Here is a 19253-nt window from a genome sequence, read left to right as displayed (position 1 = left end):
AGGCGCAGACTCGGTTGGGCCTGCGATTTGTGCTCTTCCCAGGTCCGAGCAGCTCAGGTGATGAGGTGTTTGGCAATCACGATTGCTGAGACTTATCACCTCCCTCCGCTCGGTTATCTAGGTGTACAACTGGCGCACCTTCTCAGGTGGATGTTGACCGTACAGACCCCCAAAAAGTTTTAGTTAGCAAAGACGCCTGCTTACAGTTTTGTAGATAATGTCTCTCTGGGGCTGCGATTGCCCCCTTCCGGCTCTGGCTGCCTGTCACCAGAGGGGGATGGTCTGCAGCCGGCTTTCTCTGTACAGTCCTTTGTTCTGTGTGCAGGCCTGGTGGTGTCTTAGGTTAGGGCTGGCTTTTTGCGTGGTAGATATCCCACAGTCTGGTTTGCTAGCCCAAATTATTTCGCTCACATAGCGCTCGGGGTATTCAGGCCAGATCCTTATTCTAAGCGATGCAGCCCGCGCCCCACCTCCCTGCCCAGCCCCCGCTTGCTAATGGCGGATGCAGGCGTCTGCACTGCTTCTCCGCTGGGGGAGTTATGGTAGGGCTTGTAATCTGCAGGTTTTAATTGTTTATTTATTTTCCCTCCCTGTTATGTTGCCCTCTGTGCTTCCAAGGCTAGGCACAGATTCAGCAGTGAGACGGTTTCCTGGTGTTTGGAAACTTCTCTCTTTTTAAGACTCCCTTCCCGGGACGGAGCTCCGTCCCTCCCTCTTTTGTCTTATATATTTTTTCCTACCTCCCTTCGAAGACATGGGTTGCTTTTCTGGGTGCCTGATGTCCTCTGCCAGCATTCAGAAGTTGTTTTGTAGAATTTACTCAGCGTTTAAATGTTCTTTTGATGAATTTGTAGGGGAGAAAGTATTCTCCCCGTCCTACTCCTCTGCCATCTTAGCTCCTCCCCCTCTGCCTTTTCTAAATCCAGCTTGAACATCTGGAAGTTCACGGTTCACATATTGCTGAAGCCTGGCTTGGAGAATTTTGAGCATTACTTTACTAGCATGTGAGATGAGTGTAATTGAGTGGTAGTTTGAGCATTCTTTGGCATTGCCTTTCTTTGGGACTGGAACAAAAACTGACCTTTTCTAGTCCTGTGGCCACTGCTGAGTTTTCCAAATTTGCTGGCATATTGAGTGCAGCACTTTCACAGCATCATCTTTCAAGATTTGGAATAGCTCCACTGGAATTCCATCACCTCCACTAGCTTTGTTTGTAGTGAGGCTTCCTAAGGCCCACTTGACTTCACATTACAGGATGTCTGGCTCTAGGTGAATGATCACACCACCCTGATTATCTTGGTCGTGAAGATCTTTCTTGTACAGTTCTGTGTATTCTTGCCACCTCTTCTTAATATCTTCTGCTTCTGTTAGGTCCATACCATTTCTGTCCTTTATCGAGCAAAAAAAAAACAACCTTCAACCTTCCTAATAACCTATAAAAAATTGTCAGAATAGCAAATGTCTCCTGGTGTTCCTGAGTATTTTGGTAGTTTGAATTAAGTTTAGCCCTTGTGGCCTAGTCATAGCATAACATAAAATTCAGAGAAAACAGACTGAAAAGTAATGAAAAGCAATTAAAATCTACTTCAGAAAACCAGGTTAACTGTAGAGGATGTGGTGAGAAGATACATCCTTAGCGCAGAGCAAAACTTCTACAGTGGCTTTTTCCTATCTTTCATTTCAACATCCCTCTCCCATAAGCAGCTGTTCCTCAAAATCTCTACTAATATTCACTAAGAAACTTCAACACTCTCATGCTTTATTCTTGCTTTCTTGGAATTCAGTCTATCTTCCATGAGTCATTTGCTTGCCTTTCAATATAAATTTTACCAGTCTTCAGTACTTCCCTTCTGCTCTCCCTGGCAAGCTCTTCCATACCTTCCAAAATACAAACACACACACACACACACACACACAGTACACTCTTCATTCTGATTTACTTAGTAAAGCCCAGACTTGAAGGAAGGGAAGAGGGTTAGATGGAAAACACCAAAACGTTCTTAGCAAGTGAAAGGAAACAGGCTGTGAGTATTTATGCTTTGATATTTATTATTGTCATACATTTTATTTTCTATGTGCAACAAGGCAAAACTTTCATTAAAATAGCATGCTGCCATGGATCTGTAGCAACCAAAATCACACTTCTGAAATGTTCTTTGGTTCAAGATATAGAGACTGAAAGGTAAATATCAGTTAAATATTTTCACCTGATTTTAAGAACTCCCAGGTGGAAAAAACAAAAAGACTACAGGGCATAAGAACAAAGAATGGCAACTAAACAAACTTGCAGCAGTAACTGACACACGATAAAACTCATTTGTCATTTTAAAAAAGCTAAACATTGTGATGTTCTGATGATGAACAAACTGGGTTCTGCCAAACCAAGGAAGACAGGGAATTTCAGAGGGAGTGTCCTGAAGTGCTTGTCCCTTGTAATGTCACACCAAGGGACCATCTGCAGAGGCATCAGTGTGTTGAGAATGTAGGAAAAAAAGTTAAAGTGATAGTCTTTCAATTGTGTCTGACTCTTTGCAAGCCCATGGATTGTAGCCTGCCAGGCTCCTCTGTACTTGGGATTCTCCAGGCAAGAATACTGGAGTGGGTAGCCACTCCCTTCTGGGGATCTTGCCGACCCAGGAATCCAACCTGGGTCTCCTGCATTGCAGGTGGGATTCTTTACCACTGAGCCACCAGAGAAGCCCCAAAATAGCATCTGTCAGGCTTCTGTAAGCCCTGAGGTTGGCCTGCTCTTATTTGCATGAGCTCTTTTCCAGAGAGAGAGAGAGAGACAGACAGACAGAGACTGAGAAGCAGAAAGAAACCAGAGAGATGTTTCCTTTGGCAGTGTTAGTATTTTAACATAATTTGGGATATAGTGTCCACCAGATTTTTAGCATCAGTTCAGTTCAGTTGCTCAGTCATGTCCAACTCTTTGTGACCCCAAGAATCGCAGCAAGCTAGGCCTCCCTGTCCATCACCAACTCCCAGAGTTCACTCAAACTCATGTCCATTGAGTCAGTGATACCATCCAGCCATCTCATCCTCTGTCGTCCCCTTCTCCTCCTGCCCCCAATCCCTCCCAGCATCAGAGTCTTTTCCAGTGAGTCAACTCTTCGCCTGTGGTGGCCAAAGTACTGGAGTTTCAGCTTTAGCATCAGTCCTTCCAAAGAACACCCAGGACTGATCTCCTTTAGGATGGACTGGTTGGATCTCCTTGCAGTCCAAGGGACTCTCAAGAGTCTTCTCCAACACCACAGTTCAAAAGCAGCAATTCTTCGGTGCTCAGCTTTCTTCACAGTCCAACTCTCACATCCATACATGACCACTGGAAAAACCATAGCCTTGACTAGATGGACTTTGTTGGCAAAGTAATGTCTCTGCTTTTGAATATGCTATCTAGATTGGTCATAACTTCCCTTCCAAGGAGTAAGTGTCTTTTAATTTCATGGCTGCAATCACCAACTGCAGTGATTTTGGAGCCCCTCAAAATAAAGTCTCTCACTGTTTCTACTGTTTCCCCATCTATTTCCCATGAAGTGATGGGACCAGATGCCATGATCTTCGTTTTCTGAATGTTGAGCTTTAAGCCAACTTTTTTCACTCTCCTCTTTCACTTTCATCAAGAGGCTTTTTAGTTCCTCTTCACTTTCTGCCATAAGGGTGGTGTCACCTGCATATCTGAGGTTATTGATATTTCTCCTGGCAATCTTGATTCCAGCTTGTGCTTCATCCAGCCCAGCATTTCTCATGATGTACTCTGCATATAAGTTACATAAGCAGGGTGACAATACTTGACATACTCCTTTTCCTATTTGGAACCAGTCTGTTGTTTCATGCCCAGTTTTAACTGTTGCTTCCTGACCTGCATACAGGTTTCTCAAGAGTCAGGTCAGGTGGTCTAGTATTCCCATCTCTTTCAGAATTTTCCACAGATTTTTAGCATAGCAGATTAGCAGATTAGAAAGCACATTAAAAAATTAGCACAAGAAAGCACATTTTGCTTTGAAAATATCATACAAATACAAAAGTTGATTATTAGATGATAACTATATGGGTAGTATACTCACAAACATTACCTCATTTTGTTCTCACAAAGTCTTATGGGGAAGCATAACAAATAATATCAATACCACTTTAAAGAAATAAGGAACTGATTAAGCACTTACTAAACCTAGTCCTCCAGTTTCCAAGATTTCAGAAAGAAAACCACATGTAAGTGTTATACAATGAATTGAACAATAATGTGGCACATACAATTTTTACCATTAAATTTCTGTTTCTATAAACCTATGGGACTATGTATCAGAGTATTTCTTGGGCTAAAAACATAGAAGGCATCTTCCTTTCCATCTCATATTCCATATCTATGGCAAATTCTGTCAGCTTTTTCTTCAAAATGCATCTCTTCTGGCCACTTTCCAGTTCCCATCACTACTATCAGGCCACCATCAATTCTCACCCAGATGGCTGCATTATCCATACAGAATTCTGCAGAAGAGGTCTTAAGATGAAAATCAGACCACATCACTGCCCTGTCTTAATGCTTCTGTTCACTTCTTATCTACCTGGGCCTGCCTTCTGCTTCTCTCCTCTCCCTGTCCCTCTCCAGCCACAATTGCCTTAATGTTGCTCTTTTGCTGGTAATTTCTTACAGTCTTAGGACCCCTAAATTTGCTATTTCCCGAGCTGAGAATACACTTTCCTCAGGCTCAACCAATGTGCAGAGGCATTCCCTGAATCCTTATCTAAATGATGGGCTTCATCCCTCCACTTTCTACCTCTCACCGTGCTTTACCATTTCTCATAGCCTTTACTCAAGTTGTATCGTTTACTCATTTACTCAATTATTGTTCCTTTCCCTCCCTAGAAGGTGAGTTCATGGAAGCAGGGACTTTGTTCACTGTTGTATCCTAGAATAGTGCTTAGGATATAAAAGGTATTTTAAAAGATACTTGTGGAAGGAATGAATGAATGGTCTGAATCCTCAAGGGAGGTCTTGTCAGGGCCTGAGGCCGCCTCTAAGGGACTGAATATGGATCCAGTGCGTGCATGCTGGAGAGTAAAAAGAATGGCAGATGTGGACCTAGGCCAGTTTCGCTAACCTCAGGGGCAGTGTGTTGCACTGAAACCAACATATAGGCTTTGGAGTGACATCTGGGTGGGAATTCCAGTTTGTCTCTTGCTGGCTCTTAAGCAGGTTGCTTCACCTTTGTGAGCCTCAGTTTCCTCAGCTAGAACAGTAACTTGAACAAGAAACAAACCTTCATTGTGCTGGAGATTTGGAGGTTGTTACAGCCCGGTTGTTCATTACCTAATACAGGAAGATCATACTTCTTGATCCTCTCATGTGTTCCAAAACACTCCTTTTCTCCGTCTTCTTTTCCGCACAAATCCCCTCTTCCCTGCCTCCCTACCCATTTTAGGAGCCCTGTTTGAACCACCCCAAAACAGGAAGGGAAAGGGATTTAATTTTTCCTTGATGTTTTATTTTTAAAAGCTTCAAACCTTCAGAAAATTTGAAAGTAAAATTAACACAGGTATATGTTTCACTTTAATAATTATAACAATTTTGCCATATTTGTGCTCTTTCTTTCTACACTCCCATAAGTGAAGTGAAGTTGCTCAGTCGTGTACGACTCTTTGCGGCCCCGTGGACTGTAGCCTACCAGGCTCCTCTGTCTATGGGATTTTCCAGGCAAGAATACTGAAGTGGGTTGCCATTTATACATACATACAATTGCAATCATCTTGACACCTCACACCTAAATACTTTATCATCTGACTCCTTAAAATGGATATTCTCTTATTAACCATAGTATATTATACATAGAATTTTAAGCACTAATTAAATATCATCTAATAGTCCATAGTTAAATTTCCTCAAACAGATCTTATTTATAGAATTAAAAAATCTAAGATCTGTATCACTTGGTTGTCACTTTCAATTTAGAATATTTCCCCTATCTTTTCCTATTTCTTCATGACCTAGAAATTTTTGAAGAGCCCAATCCAGATAATTTAAAGAATGTCCCACAGTCTGGGTTTATTTGATTGTTTCTTCATGACTAAATTCAAGTAAACATCTTTGACAAGATTAAATACCAACAACCTCAGATATGCAGCTGATACCACTCTAATGGCAGAAAGTGAACAGGAACTAAAGAGCCTCTTGATGAGGGTGAAAGAGGAGAGTGAAAAAGCTAGCTTAAAACTCAACAATAAAAAAAAAACTAAGATCATGGCATCCATACCCATTACTTCATGGCAAATAGAAGGGGAAAAAGTGGAAGTCGTGATAGATTTTATTTCTTGGGCTCCAAGATCACTGTGGACAGTGATTGCAGCCATGAAATTAGAAGACACTTGCTCCTGGAAAGCTATGACAAATCTAGACAGCGCAATGAAAAGCAGAGACATCACTTGCTGACAAAGATCTGAATAGTCAAAGCTATGGTTTTTCCAGTAGTCATGTACAGATGTGAATGTTGGACCCTAGAGAAAGCTGAGTGCCAAAGAATGATGCTTTCAAATTGTGGTGATGGAGAAGACTCTTAAAATTCCCTTGGACCGCAAGGAGATCAAACCAGTCAGTCCTAAAGGAAATCAACCCTGAATACTCATTGGAAGAACTGATGCTGAAGCTGAAGTGCTAATACTTTGGCTATCTGACACAAAGAGCTGACTCAATTGGAAAAACCCTGAAGATGGGAAAGATTGAAGGCAAAGGAGATGGAGGCGGCAGAGGATGATATGATTAGATAGCATCACTGACTCAATACACATGAATTTTAGCAAACTCCGGAAGATAGTGGAGGACAGAGGAGCCTGGCATGCTATACAGTCCGTGGGGTCCAAAGAGTTGGACATAACTTAGCAACTGGACAACATTGCATAGATGCTGTTGTAGTTCCCACTAAATCCAGTAGTAGGCAGTGTCACACTGTTACTGATGATGCTATTTGGTCACTTCCTTTATGATAGTGCCCACTAAATTTCTCCATGGTAAAAAATATAATTTTCCCCTCTGTTCTTAATAAGTAATTTAATATGATAAGTATGATATTTTGAGACTGTATGAACATTCTTTTCCCCTAAAGCCTTTCTCTTAATGGTTTTATCACCCATTGACAAGCCTTTCCTGAGTCAGTTATTACACTAGGAACTGCAAAATGGTGATTTGCTAAACCTGTTTTTTCTTTTACATTTATCAGCTGGCATTCTTCTATAAAAAAGAGCTTTTTTTTTTTTAATCCCCTTCTCCATAAGAAAGCAATCTCCCCTCTCCCTACTCTTTTGTTATAGACTCATACATACTTTTCAAATTCAAACTTTTATAATCCAGTGCTACTCAAACTGGGGTCCATAATCTACAGCAGCACCTGCAAACTGCTTAGAAAAGTATTAGTAAGTTCTCAAGACTTCCCTGGCCATCCACAGGTAAAGATTCTGCACTTCCAGTGCAGGGGGTGAGGATTTGATCCCTGGTCAGGGAACTAAGATCCTATATGCAGCATGATAGGCTTCCTGTCTATCCTCCCCACCAAATGTAAAGTCTCAAATTTGACCCCAGACCTATTAGTCAGAATATTTGGGGTAAGTGGGGTGGACGTGTATGTGAAGGAAGTTCCTGGAATTTGTGTTGTTACTGAGACTACGATAATCCATTTCTGTACAATTCTTTTTAATGTTCAAACTGTCCTGCACTCGCCCAGGAGAAGCTGTTTGAAGCAGCCTCTATGTTCTATTGACATCCCTGTTTGTCTTTGAGTAATTCCTTGCTTGGGAGGACACTGAGTCATCTTATACTTTCCCTACTCAGCTGCCTCAGACCTGGAATTAACCATTTCTCCCAGGAAATGGTTAATTTACTGGTTCCTTCCATTTCAGAATGGTACTTAGAAACCGAATAGTGTTGCTAGCTGTGTTCACTGTTCCTGGATGTCACTGCTTATGGGCCCATTCAGTAGAAAAAACAATGAAATATATATATATATATAATGTATAGATATAATATTGGCACCTCCAGATTGAATGCACATCATAGGATTTTTCCTTACCTTCCTCATTTCTATTTGCATCCCTCTTCTCCTACAAAGAATTCTGGTTCTAAAACGCATTAGCGCAGTTACTCATTTGCTATGCTACAATACAACAAAATACTTTCAGAATCACTATTCCAAACTGCCATCTCTAATAAACCCACTCAGGAAAGTTCAAGACTTCCCAGGTGGTGCTACTGGTAAAGAATCCGCCTGCCAATTGCAGGAGTCACAAGAGATGTGGGTTTGATCCCTGGGTCGGGAAAATTCCCTAGAGAAGGAAATGGCAATCTGCTCCAGTATTCTTGCCTGGAGAATCCCATAGACAGAGAAGCCTGGTGGGTTACTGTCCATTGGGTTGCAAAGAATCGGACACGACTGAAGCAATTTAGCATACATACGCACAACACAAGAAAATACTTTCAGAATCACTATACCAAACTGCCATCTCTAATAAACCCATTCAGGAAAGTTCAAGACTTTTTAGTTCTTTCAGCTTTGAATTTATTCAGAGTGCTGTGTTCAAAAGTTACTTTTTTTTTCTGTGCCTATGTTATAAACATGATACTGGTTTTAGGTTGATTTTTGCGATTTGTATTCAATTTTAAGTTTTGGCACTTCTTTATCTTTTGGGTTAATATTAATCTCAATTTTCAAATTCATAGAATATTTACATGCCTCGAAAATGACAGTTATATGAAAATGTATATTTAGAGAAGTCTGGTTCTCATTTTAACCTTTTCCACTTGGCCGTAACCTGTAATTATTTTCATTGTTGCTGTTCAGTTGCTACATCATGTCTGACTCTTTGCAATCTCATGAATTGCAGCTGGCCACCTTCCCTGTCTTTCACTATTTTCATTCTTTCTTTTTTAGCCTTCTTTTGCTTTTTCATTATTAGGATAATCAAATAGATACAATTACATTCTTATTTTCTCCTACTTCTTACACAAAATGCCACATTTTATACACAGAGAAGAAATAATTTTAAAATAGAGATTTGCTACCAACTCATTATTACATTAAAGAAGAAGAGGGACTTCTCTGGTGCTACAGCAGTTAAACTCCCCCCACCTCCATCCCATTTCTAATGCAGGGGGAGTGGGTTCAATCAATGGTCAGAGAACTAAGATTCCACGTGCTGCCTGGCACAGGCCAAAAAATAAAAAATTAATTAAAAAAAAGAAGGAAGCCTCCTTAGCATAATAAACTGATTCTTACACATTCCTCCTCAAGTTATTTATAAGTGTTAGTCAGTTGTATCTGACTCTTGTGACCCCATGGACTTGTAGCCTGCCAGGATCCCCTGTTCATGGAATTCTCCAAGCAAGAATACTGGAGTTGGTTGCCATTCCCTTCAAAATCGCATTTTATTTTCTTTCACTGCAGAGCATTTTTAAGGCATCTTTCCACTCTAGTTCAATGTACCTATGGTAGCTGCCCATTAATGGGAAACATGAGAGACTGGTGACAATGAAATGTAATCCTCTGATTACCATGGGAGAACCACCATTATCTACATAGCTACCTGTCTGTTCTTGTTTTAAAGTAAAAGACTTTCACTTCCTGGAGGAAAACAAGATTGACATTAGCTTCACTTTCACTTTTCACTTTTATGCATTGGAGAAGGAAATGGCAACCCACTCCAGTGTTCTTGCCTGGAGAATCCCAGGGACGGGGGAGCCTGGTGGGCTGCCGTCTATGGGGTTGCACAGAGTCGGACACAACTGAAGCGACTTAGCAGCAGCAGCAGCAGCAGACAACAGGAGAACACACATAGAAGGAACAGTGCAGACAGTGATTTCTTTAGAGCTGTACCATTTTTGTCTTTTTTTTTTTTTAAAGACCTCCCATCTCCTTCAGTTTTCTTCCTGATGTGTGAATAATGCTTACAGTTGTGATCACAACCTTAGGCACATCCTACAATTACAATGTTGCTATGCTGCTTTACAAAAACAAACAAAGAGAGAAAAAAAACAACAAAAAAATCATATTAAAACAAATACAGACAGTATTTTTTTTGGGGGGGAAGAAGTAGGTCTTGCAAAGAAAGTTTTGTAACTTGCAACAAACTACATACATAACATCTTTGTACAAAGTAGAGTAACTTTCCAGACTGTCACCTATTTCAAGTTGTAATGTACTGAACCACTGTGGAGGACAATTGTTTCCCCTGTTTGGGAGGTGAGATGGGGGAACTGTATACTTACTTCTGCCGTGACTGTATGTGGGTAAATGGACAAGATCTATCATTTGTTTAGGGACCTGTTCTGCATTCCCCGATGGCTCAGACGGTAAAGCATCTGCCTGCAGTGCGGGAGACCCGGCTTCAATCCCTAGGTTGGGAAGATCCCTGGAGAAGGAAATGGCAACCCTCTCCAGTACCCTACCTGGAGAATCCCATGGACGGAGGAGCCTGGTAGGCTACCGTCCACGGGGGTCGCAAAGAGTCGGATACGACTGAGCTACTTCACTTCTGCATTCTCCCAACTCTGAACCCATTTTTCTTTTGTTTTTTGAGTGTACGTTTTTTTTCCAAACCAAAGTTAAAAAATTCCACAATTTTTTTCAACCTTGGAACGTGAAGTAGAGTGCCCTCAAGTGGACAGATTTTAGTCCTTAGTCAGTATGTGTGTTGCTGCTTGGCTTCACAGGTGGCACTGCTGCTGCTGCAGCTGCTAAGTCGCTTCAGTCGTGTCTGACCTTGTGCGACCCCACAGACGGCAGCCCACCAGTCTCCCCCGTCCCTGGGATTCTCCAGGCAAGGACACTGGAGCGGGTTGCCATTTCCTTCTCCAATGCATGAAAGTGAAAAGTGAAAAGTGAAAGTGAAGTCGCTCAGTCGTGTCCGACTCTTCGTGACCCCATGGACTGCAGCCTACCAGGCTCCTCTGTCCATGAGATTTTCCAGGCAAGAGTACTGGAGTGGGGTGCCATTGCCTTCTCCCTCACAGGTGGCACAGTGTTAAAGAATTCGCCTGCCAATGCAGGAGGCACAAGAGACGCAGGTTCGATCTCTGGGTCAGGAAGATCCCCTGGAAGAGGAAATGGCAACCCACTCCAGTATTCTTGCCTGAAAAATTCTGTGGACAGAGGAGCCTTGTGGGCTACAGTTCACTGGGTCACAGAGAGTTGGGCACAACTGAGCACACACACACACCATTGGAACTCCAAGCATGCCAAGGTCTTCCCTATACCTTCCAGATGCTTTCTTCTTCCTAAAACCAGAAAGGGTAAACACCTGAGCAAGGAATCTCAGGTGACAAAATTTAGTTCACCAGTTTCTACTCTGTTGAAGAGCTGGGTTCCCATTCTTGAAGAAACAAGCTCATGGAAGGGTGTGTTTTCTAATTATATACTAATAACTTCTTATACTAATTTGTACCAAAATTTCCTTGACTGACAAGCCGAGTAATTATGAAGTTTTCTTTTTCTGAGTATTGCATGAAGGTTACCAAGTTGGAACAGGCAAGTCCTGGATGTTAAAGTTTTAATTCATCTACCTCATTCATGTGTTATTTTTGCAACTATAGTGTCTGTTTTCCTCTTTGATGACGGCTGAAGTGTTTCCAGGCCCTGTTGTAAACCTAGGAGTTGATATATTGGTGGGAGCAGCTGAAGTTCAAGATGTTGTTGTGATTCTTTTTTTCTTTAATCTCCCTTTTATATATGTAATATTCCTAGAGAAGGAAATGGCAACCCACTTCAGTATTCTTGCCTGGAAAATTTCATGGACAGAGGAGCCTGGCGAACTATAGTCCATGGGGTCACAAAGAATTGGCCACAACTGAGTGACTGAGCACATATGTGATATTAAGCAGACGGTGAAGCACAACTCTTGATGATTTAACAAGGAAGGAGAAAGACTCACACTTCTCGGTGGAGAAGTCATTGGCCCCTGTATGAAGAAGAGTGGATGGTGAATGTTCTCAAGTCTGTCTCTCTGTAATTGCACCCCAAAAATGTTTTCTGTTTTGCCGAGTTGTCCCTTTCCTTCTGGAATGGTAAGTGAATACAATAAGAGTACTGTTTACACTGTGAAGTGGATATTGTCACAGAAATTACACCGGAGGCATTCTCACTTGTTAAGCTAATAATGTCTTGTGAATGTATGATCTACAGAGAAACCCCTGTAGTTTTTAACCTGCTGATGCTGTCTGTCTGTTGGGGAATAAATTTTGGATGGTTCTTTTTTTCACCAAAAAAAGGTAAAAGATACATTTTACATTTATTTTAAAATTTAACCCTATGTAAAAAAGGAAGCATATGTATATATATATACACACACATATATATACATATTTACATAGAACACATAAAACACATCAAAATGTTTGAGCAGTTACATTATAGATGGCGATAATTCCTTATAGTTCTAGTATTTTCCAAATTTTATATAGTGAGCATGTGTCACTTTCATAGTCAGGAGATAAAATATTATTTTCAAAAAAGCTGTTTAATCTTCAGAGTCTATATAAAATATGAGTAGACAATGCATGGACCTAGAACTGTCATTTCAAATGCACTGATCTCAAGTAATATGAAATCTTTTTAATGACCAGAAATATTGCAAAGCATAGACACATGGGGGCATTGTAACCAAATTTTTATAATCTCAGGGAAAAAAACCCAGAAACCAAAATCCAAAACAGCAAACGTAGTGTGCACTCACTGCTGACCAGGTTCTGTTATAAGCATCTATATGTATTATCTCATTTCATCCTCACATTAACTCTATGGGATAGTACCATTATTATCCTCACTTAAGACATCTGAGACTCCTAGCCACACAACCACCTAAAATTGTGAAAGCATTTACCATGATCTTTTGTATATAATCAAGCTCATATTGACAGTTGTTTGGTGATAATTCTATAGTGTGCCTCTGTGCAATTCTCTACTAAAGCCTACTTTACATTCTCAAATGATTTCCCCACTGCTGCACTCCCGGTCTAAGAACAGTTAGAGAGTAGAGAATGAATATTTAAACTTTTTTAGTATTTTTTTTTTTAATCAGAAATAGGAAGTGTGGAAAACAGGAAAATCCCACTCTCTGTTAGTCTTTTCCTTCCATATGTATATATATTCAAAACATCTTTTTTGATAATTGGGTAATTTGCTTTTTTCATCTATTATCACATCCATGTATTATGTATCTTTACCATATTACTATATATCTTTCAGAACCACCATTTCAGCGTTACATCATTTTCAATGAAGAAGGTATACCATATGGAGAAGGCAATGGCACCCCACTCCAGTACTCTTGCCTGGAAAATCCCATGGACGGAGGAGCCTGGTAGGCTGAAGTATAAGGGGTCGCTGAGAGTTGGACATGACCAAGTGACTTCCTACTTTCACTTTCCACTTTCATGCATTGGAAGAGGAAATGGCAACCCACTCCAGTGTTCTTGCCTGGTGAATCCCAGGGACGGGGAAGCCTGGTGGGCTGTCGTCTAATGGATCGCACAGAGTCGGACATGACTGAAGCGACTTAGCAGCAGCAGGTATACCATAGATTATTCAATCATTTCTCTACTATTGTCTTTTTTAGGTTACAGCAAATTCTTAATGTAAGTAATTTAGCAACAAACGTGTTCATATGTATATTTCCCCTCCCTCATGTTTATTGCCCTATTCTGCAACTGTTGCCTGAACACCTAATGAATACCAGGCACTATATTAGGTTCTGGGTTTAGGACATTTTCCTCTAGGATAGTATCTTAAGGCTGCAAAATCTTATGCCTCAATACATACTGTCAAACTGCTTTCTTAAAGGTTAAAATCAGGTTATTCTAGATGGATTCTTTAATAATAAGAGAAAAAACAGATGTAAAAACTTTTAGCTATTAGGTGATTGATGATTACAGCCTTATGTGTTGAAGAATCAACATGAGTAGTTACAGTAGTAAGATTTGTAGATTTCAAATCACTTATGACAGGAAAAAATTAATGCCAAAATTTATAATAGTTTTCAGTAATTGTGACTCAAAATCCAGATATAATAAAAGAGTACACTGATAAATTCAACTACATAAAAATGGAAGTTATGGCGAACATCATGTGCTGTGCTTAGTCACTTGGTCATGTCCAGCTCTTAGTGACCCCGTGGACTGTAGCTAATGAGGCTCCTCTGTCTGTGGGGATTCTTCAGGCAGCAATACTGGAGTGGGTTGCCATGCCCTCCTCCGGGGGATCTTCCCAACCCAGGGATCGAACCCAGGTCTCCCACATTTCAGGTGGATTCTGTACCGTCCCAGCCCAAGATACCTGGAGTGGGTAGTCTCCCAGGGGATCTTCCCAACCCAGGAATAGGACCAGGGTCTCCTGAATTGCAGGCGGATTCTTTACCAGCTGAACTGTCAGGGAAGCCTGGCAAACATCATGCTGCTGCTGCTGCTTCCTAGTCGCTTCAGTCATGTCCGACTCTTAGCGACCCCATAGACGGCAGCCCACTAGGCTCCTCTGTCCCTGGGATTCTCCAGGCAAGAGTACTGGGGTGGGTTGCCATTGCCTTCTCCAGGCAAACATCATAAACAAAGCCAAAATACAACTATCAAACTGGGTGTTAATATTTGCAATACATATCATAAATATTTTCATAAGAGAACGCTTAACAATCAAGAAAAAAGAAACCAAAACTCTTAGAAAAAGGTACAAAAGACACATACACTGCTGACAATAATATTTCAATCATCTTTAAACAAATGAAAAATATCTTTAGCTTCACTATTAGAGAAATGCAAATTAACACTACATTTAAATACCATTTCTCGTCTATCATGTATGCAAAAACCTAAAAGTTTGATAACATTCTGTAATTCTGTTGGTTGAAACTAGGAAAATGAATAATCTCTTCCAGTGCTAGTAGAAATAGAAAGTAATATGACTTCTGTAGAGAATCTGGCATTCTCCAACAATGCTACATTTACGCTTACCTTTTTAACACAATCAAATGATTTATTGAGGTTCTCCTTATGTTAAATCTTTCAAATTACACACTTCCTTTTAAATACGGCAGGCCATTGATCAAAACAGTTAATCTCATCCAATTGGGTGTGCTTACCTTTTAATCTAGCAGTCTCACTTGTAGAAATCTTCCCTGAAGATACACAACCATAAATCTGAAACAACATATGTGGAAGATTATTGATTGTGGCATTATTTGTAATAGCAAAATAAAAATACACTTCAAGCTCTTCCATTAGAGACTGATTAAAAAAGAAAAAGGTATATTCCCAGAATGAAATACTACTCAGCCAAACAAAAGAATCAAAAAGGGGACATGCCAAAGGGAAATTAAAAGGGCTAAGTAGCAACTAGTGCACCTGAGGTCCAGATCTTGGTTTGTAAACATAATACCTCACTGAAGGAAGCCAGAGCTCCTTGGAAAAATGGCTGTTCAGATCTGGGGCAAGTAAAGTAGAGGTAGGCCTGAAATATCTCATGCCAGGGAGTGAAAAAGAACTTAAAAGCTGATGGAGATAGGTCAAAATGTTGCAGTAGTGGCTTAAATGGACTCATTGGCCAACTCGGAGACAATCTGGGCAGCAAAAAAGAATACAGATGACAAAGGATTATAATACACTGAATAAACAAAAATAAAATTCTAAGTCCACAGTGATATTAAAAATATAAGAAGATGAAAAGGAAAGTAAAGGTGTGGAATGGGGGAAGCTCTCTTATGGAGAAAAATGTCAAGGGCATGATAGAATTGGAAAGCCACTATTTTACAACTGCAAAGTAATAACTATTAATAGTCTTGAGTATAATACTCAACTTATTTGTATAGTAAGATCATAAAATGATTTCCTGAAATATATTCTGGCTTTATCTGTGATCTAGGATTAAAAGATTGAAATGGAAAACCTTGATCAGATAAGGGAAGGCGATGGAATCCTTACTTTAGCATGCTTTTTCCTTCTTCCCAAAGCTGAAAACTGCTTACAAGTACAGTCCTTAGTGTCCTGACCTTGAATTCTTTTCATCTTTTCTTATGTGGCTACAAGGTGTATTGGAACGACCCACTAAAAGAGGCTTCATCAGTAATGAAATTGAAAGACAAATGTCAAATTGCAAGTTTGATATATACTTGCACATATAATTGATGTATATATAAGCAATATACATCATAAAGTCTCGTGTCCCTGATATAAATATTATGTTGTTTATATATTGTTATTTATGTGTTGTTAAAGCTGTAGAGGGAAAAGATTCTGTTTAGCCTGCTGAGCCAAATAAAGCATCCCATTTCCAGTCTAAAGCACGGATCTTCTGAGGCAAGTAAAACCTCCCAACATCTACCTGATTTCCAAGAGACCAGGCTAGAAGTCTATAATAATGGTGCTTCAATTCAGGGTAGGGTCTCCACAGGCCACACATCCATTTCATTCTACTGTGTCTGGTCAGACTAGTGTATACCTGTTGACCTCGTGTAAATGTTAAGGTACTCCCTTTCACTGTTAAAAGTGTCTAAGTTTGGACCATATTTGGTTACCCTACTTCAAGGAGACTCCTGACACTCCTTAGGGAAAACTTGACTTGGCTGATGTTGAAAGGTAAATGTCAAGTGAGAGAGAGAGATGCAAGTAAAGACTCTGCAATGTGGTAGGCAGAATAATGGTCCCCTACAGATACCCTGGTGCTAGTCCCTGGAACTGTGAATATGTTACTTTACAGGATAAAAAGGAAAATATGATTAAATTAAGTATGCTGAGATGGGGAGATTATCCCGGATCATCCAGGTGAGCCTAATCTAATTACAAAGATCCTTACAATTGTAGGAATTCCCTGATGAACTCATAGTTAGAGGATGTGACTATAGAAGAATGCTCAGAGGTGCAACATTTGCTGGCTTTGAAGATGAAATAAGGGGACCACAATGCAAGGAGTGTGGGCAGCCTCTAGTGGCTAGAAAAAGCAAGGAAACAGATTCTTCCCTAGAACCTGGAAAGAAATACAGACCTGCTTAAGGAACTATAAAATAATAAGTTTATATTGTTTTCAGCCATTAATTGTGTGGTAATTTGTTACCATAGCAATAGGAAACTAATACGCAGAACTGACAGCATTTCTAGTGAGGACTGAAGGATCCAACAAGCCATTCATTCATTTAACAAATGTTTAAATCCTTATATATGCCAGAACCAATGTTGAATAAGATGGACTTCTTAAAGAGTTTACAGCTCTGGAGGAAGACAATCACTGAAACATGTAATTAAGATTGGTATGAGCTAGTGGTAAAGAATCCACCTGCCAATGCAGGAGATACAAGAGATGTGGATTTGATCTCTCGGTCAGGAAGATCCCCTGGAGGAGAGCACGGCAACCCACTCCAGTATTCTTCAACTTACTCCAGTATTCTTGCGTGGAGAATCCAATGGACAGAGGAGCCTGGGGGGCTACAGTCCATAGAGTCACAGAGAGTCGGACATGACAGAAGCAACTTAACTCATACACACGAGTGTTCTAAAAGCGTTAGTAGGGGGTGGCATGAAACTCGTGAGCACACGGGAGTAAACCAGGATATACAAACATGGGTGGAAGGCAGCCCAGTTTGAAGATACGGCATGTTTGGCCTGGGTGAAAGTTCAGGCAGGGGTTTCAAAGCATGTGGATTAATGCAGTAATAGCCAGCAGCGTAGTTTGGCTGGACCATAAATAGATGGAAAGGGTAATAGAAGTGCAATTTGGGTCAACTGGTAAAGGGCCATTCAGACTAAGAGTTTGAACTTAATCTTTCAAGCAATGGGAAGATATTTTTAAATAAAGTTTTAAAGCAGGGAAGGGGACATAGTCAAATTTGTATTTTATAGAGATACATCTGGTATAAGCTCCACTAGTACAGAGAACAAATTTGTTTTTGTTCACTCCTGCAGACACTTGTATCAATCAGAACACGCTAAGTTATGCTGTGGTGACAAATACCCCCAAAGTCTCAGTGCCTTAAAACAAAAGAAGTTTATTTCCTTCCCATGCTACATAGATCAGCGTTGGTCTCTGCTTATCTTAGCCATTCAGGGGTGCAGGTCAATGCAGTTACCATGATTTCAAATGTTGCCTGCTGCTAAGCAAGAGGGAAAAAGAGTTCTGGAGGACCTCAAAGCAGCAATTAAAGGCTGAGTCTGAGAGTGACAGGGGACACCTCTATTCATACCTCATCGATTAGGACCAGGAAGTATAATCCCACTATCAACTGGGGAGGGTTAAAACTGGCAGCATTTGCAGCATTTATTAATGATTAAATCTACGGTTTTTCCAGTAGTTATGTACAGATGTGAGAAATGGACCATAAAGAAGGCTGAGCAACGAAGAACTGATGCTTTCAAATTGTGGTGCTGTAGAAGACTCTTTGGAGAAGGCAATGGTCCCCCACTCCAGTACTCTTGCCTGGAGAATCCCATGGATGGAGGAGCCTGGTAGGCTATAGTCCATGGGGTCGCTAAGAGTCCGACACAACTGAGCGACTTCACTTTCACTTTTCACTTTCATGCATTGGAGAAGGAAATGGACACCCACTCCAGTATTCTTGCCTGGAGAATCCCAGGGACAGAGGAGCCTGTTGGGCTGCCGTCTATGGGGTTGCACAGAGTTGGACACGACTGACACGACTTAGCAGCAGCAGCAGCAGCAGCAGCAGCAGAAGACTCTTGAAAGTCCCTTGGGCTGCAATATCAAACTAGTCAATCCAAAAGGAATCAACCCTGAAAATTCATTGGAAGAACTTACGCTGAAGCTGAATCGGCAATACTTTGGCCACCTGATGGGAAGTGCCAACTCATTGGAAAAGACCCTGATGCTCAAAGAGATTGAAGGCAGGAGGAGAAGGGGAGGACAGAGGATGAGATGGTTAAATAGCATCACTGATTCAATGGATATGAATTTGACCAAATTCCAGGAGACAGTGGTGGACAAAGGAGCCTGGTGTGCTACAGTCCATGGAGTCATAGAATTGGACACAATTTAGCCACTGAACAACAACAAAATATTAACTGAACAAATGAATCAATTCAAAAGAATAAGAGGTCATCTGATAAAGTCTCATCTAGTAGAAAGAGAACAGGGAAGGAACAGGAGAGGAGAGTCAGTGAGTAATCAGATGTGCAGGGGAGCAGTATGACTACCTCTGGGTCAGTGAAGGAAGGTTGTTGGCAATTAAAAAGAAAAAAGTGAGATGAGAAAGTGCATATTTGGATTTGTGCCTACGTGTGTGAT

The sequence above is a fragment of the Bos indicus x Bos taurus genome, chromosome 1, assembly GCF_003369695.1.
Source record: "Bos indicus x Bos taurus breed Angus x Brahman F1 hybrid chromosome 1, Bos_hybrid_MaternalHap_v2.0, whole genome shotgun sequence".
NCBI classification, from domain to species: Eukaryota; Metazoa; Chordata; class Mammalia; order Artiodactyla; family Bovidae; genus Bos; species Bos indicus x Bos taurus.
Note: the sequence above shows the minus strand (reverse complement) of the source record.